The sequence below is a fragment of the Trachypithecus francoisi genome, unplaced genomic scaffold (genome assembly GCF_009764315.1).
Source record: "Trachypithecus francoisi isolate TF-2019V2 unplaced genomic scaffold, Tfra_2.0 Contig01440, whole genome shotgun sequence".
NCBI lineage: Eukaryota > Metazoa > Chordata > Mammalia > Primates > Cercopithecidae > Trachypithecus > Trachypithecus francoisi.
Window position 1 is genome coordinate 5,254 of NW_022681431.1, and position 3,610 is coordinate 8,863.

General features: G+C 48.7%; 1 long non-coding RNA gene across 1 annotated transcript; it reads right to left on the reverse strand.

Annotated features, from left to right (window-relative positions):
- Positions 1-560: 560 nt before the first annotated feature.
- LOC117092353 lies at positions 561-1,136 on the reverse strand. Its single transcript, XR_004440758.1, has 2 exons — positions 1,056-1,136; positions 561-957 (listed from the first exon to the last, which is right to left on the reverse strand). It is a non-coding gene; the product is annotated as an uncharacterized LOC117092353 (long non-coding RNA).
- Between the last annotated feature and the right edge of the window lie 2,474 nt (positions 1,137-3,610).

Genomic DNA, 3,610 nt, shown 5'->3' on the forward strand with positions numbered 1-3,610 from the left:
CCACCAAGGTAGGGGTTCGAAAAATCTGATAGCCAGTTTCTCATCCAGTCCAAGCCACGATCCTCGCTGGGACCTAATTTGGAATTCTCTGATGACTTTTGCCAGAATAGACATGGGTGCTGGGGTGACAGCCCTGCCACCCTCGCGGGCCCCCCTCTTGTAGGGACAGCATTTCTGCCTCTTAGCTCTAGTCTGCAAGAGACCACACTGTGCCTCAGAAGCGGGGGTGGAGAGTATTGGGGGAGAGGAGACCCCAAAAACAGGCTGTTTGGAAAATCAGAGTCCAACGGCCAAGAAGAGCTGGCGTGGAGGCTTTCCTTTCTGGCTCTGTAAAGACGAAGTGAGCGCTTACTCACGCCAGCCCACCTGCTTCTCAGGACTGCTTCCATCCAGCCGCCCCGTTGAACTTCCGTCTGTTAGGAGGATGCTCCCACAGGGCCTCGGTGTGATAGTTTCATGAATCAGCACAGGCAGACATGGGACACCTTTGTGTACCTTTTCATTTTACTTCTTTTAGTAAAGGCCCTAAATGCTACTTAAAATAATGACTCAAGCAGAGGTTAAGTCAGAGTTGCCCTTTATTTTTAGATTCTTAAATAAATATTCTAGAACTAATGAGGTAAAACAAGCCTTTCTGTCAGTAGAAAGTGAAAATTCTATGTGGTGCATCTTTGGCATTTCGTGCATGACTATTTCAATGAACGTCTTCCTGGTTACTCAAGATTGACTTGCCAGTCAGTGGCAACACCTTAAGAATGACATAATATTCTTGGAGAAAGTGGTAGCATTTCTGACTTTTCATATTCAGCTCTAGAGGCCTATTGTCTCAGGGGCTCCTGCACAGTCAGAGGCACCAGGGCTGCTCATCTGATGATCCAGGATGGGTCCTTGGCGATTTTGGGGTTCTCAGGTCCGAGTATGGCCAGGCCATGTGTGCTCTTCCCAGTGCCGAGGTACCTGAGAGGAAGGCAGGCGAGGTCACCCAGGACTGGCTTCTGGGTCAGTGCCATTAAGGCCTCCAATCCCAGACGCTGTCTCCCCCGCTCCCCACTCACCTATCGCTCACAGCCAGGAGTTTGTCGTGGCTGATAGTGAAGAGCTGCTCCCTGTGGGTTCGCTTCATCTCATCCGAGAGGCCGAACAAGAAGTGGTCCATTCCTAAAAGACAAACCACAGGCACGCTGGGGCTGCCGCCCAGGAGCTCACACAGTGGGCTGTGCATTCGTGTCCTGGAGGGGACAGGCGCATCTCACTGTTACTTCACGTACGTGTTTCAACCACAGGGACGTGTCCAACAGCCCAGAGATCACACCCTGACCTCCAGCTCCCACGAGCCACGCTGACTCCTACCAAAGCCTGCTTCTGCAGCGTGGATGCAGTCAGGGCTGTGTGAGGCTGATAATGCTGTGAGCAAAAGTGGCTCTACAGAGTAACGTGGCCAGGCTAGGGCCATGCCCACATCGTCCTTCTACCCTAATGAGCCCAGACACTGCCGTGGGTTGGCCCCACTGGGCCTCAGGTCAGTAAAACTGAAATCACAGGATACACTCTTCTCACCCAGATGTCAGGAAGCATATTTCCAAGGCCAGTGTTTAGGGTGTCAGACGTGGAAATCGTATCACAGGCAAGGATGGAGGCGCCAGAAGCTGGTGCTCCTGCCTGTGCATGAGGGGAACTGGGAAAACAGCAATGTCATCTGAGCCTATGGACTGAGATTCTCACTGTTATACTCACATTACCTTTGTCTGAAGGAGCGACAGGAGCATCTATGGTTGAGAAGACAAAGTTTGGCTTCGTCGTTGTCTTGCTGCGTGAATTTTCCAGCCTTTGCCCAGTAAACAGCCTTCCCACAAGATTGCAGCATTTCTATTGTATTTAGGTCCCTAAAAAACCCAGAGAAATAAACAGGCAAGCGTTTTACCAATGGACAAGTTTATGACAAACCTGTGACTTAACAGTTCAACATCTTCTATGGGTTAACAGCTCTATTTTACACCTGATCTAGTCCAAACAGCCCATTGACAAATTGCTCAATTACTCTCAGTGGAAATTTAAGTCCCATCACATAAGACTTTCAACACATTCTCCCTCTTAGACAAGGTCTGTCTGCATAATGTCCTCCCCAGATTATTTAAATACACCTCTCTGTGACCTCATCAGGAGAGGAAAGATGTGGAGGGTGGGGACAGGTCAAGATGACAAGGAAATTACAGAAGACTCACGTGGAAAAATTAAGCAAACAAAGGTTTTCCTTTAATCTCCCTTAAGGACACACCCAGGGTAGTACAGGAATCTGCCTGAGGGGCCGATCCAGACTTCCCTTTGTGTAAATGGAAAGAGCCCACCCTCCCTTCACACTGACTCAGAGCTGCAAAGGGGCTGTGAGCTGCTTCACCATCCTTGTCTAGAAGAGTGGCTTCAAGCACAGCAAGGGGGGAGAACTGAGGAGGGTGGCAACGGCTACCAAATTCTCTACCTACATGCCTGCCTGCCTACCTACCTACCTAATCCATGTCTGCATCCATGAGACAGGGTCTCACTCTGTCGCCCAGGTTGGCGTGTGGTGGTGCAATCTGCTCACTGCAGCTTCAACCTCCCTAGGTTCAAGGGATCCTCCCGCCTTAGCCTCCTATAGCTAGGACCACAGGCACTTGACACCATGCCTGGCCAGCTCCTTCTTAAAAAGTGTCAGAATATAGGTTCTCTTGGTCAGCAAAGCCATAGACAATCAAGAATTCATTGTTTTAGAGTAACGGTGTTATGTTTATGAAAGCTAACAGAACTGCATGCACATCAGGCACCTCCGACTGAAATGAGCTAAGAATGGTCTCAGGCTGTATCTCAGCCCCTCACCTGGGGCCTCTGTTCCAGGTCCCCCAGAGCAGGGTTGCAACCTCAGACAGCCACTATGGATACTGTGTTTTTTTCCTATGCCTATGAAAAAGTATAGATTAGGTGCAGCAAGATATTAACAAAATACAACAATTACACTAATAAAAGTTACACTAAGTAAAACAAGCATTCTGTGAACAGAAGCTCTTGGATACCCATAGTGTATCTGATGACCTAGACGGCTACTGAGTGACCAACAGGCAGGTACCGTAGACAGCGTCAGCTTTCATCCCACTGCTTAGAAGAATGGTATGCAATTTAAAACTTTGGAAGTGTTTATGTCAGGAATTCTCCATTTAATATTTTCAGACCAAGGGTGACTGTGGGTAATAAACCGTGGAAAGCAAAACCATGGATGGAGGCACTACCGTGTTCTTCCAAAATATGCTGGCTTAAGCCAGGGTTTACTGAAGGCAGAATGCTTCCCGTTTAGGCAGCTGGCCCCAATCCTTGCACCAGAAAGGACATTGCTGGCTGTGGCTAAGTGCTCGAGAAGTGAAAAGCAGCACACAGAACAACTTTTGTCTACAGTTCACTGCAGTAGAAGAAAATGACACTGATAATCATGAGTAGAAGACTAAAACACCGTGTGCGCCTCAATGTGTGAACTAGAGCAAAGCTCACCTGTAAGAGTAAAGGGTGAAAACCCCACTGCGGCTGAGTTTTGCGCCTCCACCATAAGCGCCACCTTTTTCTTGAATTTCTGTATGCAGGAATT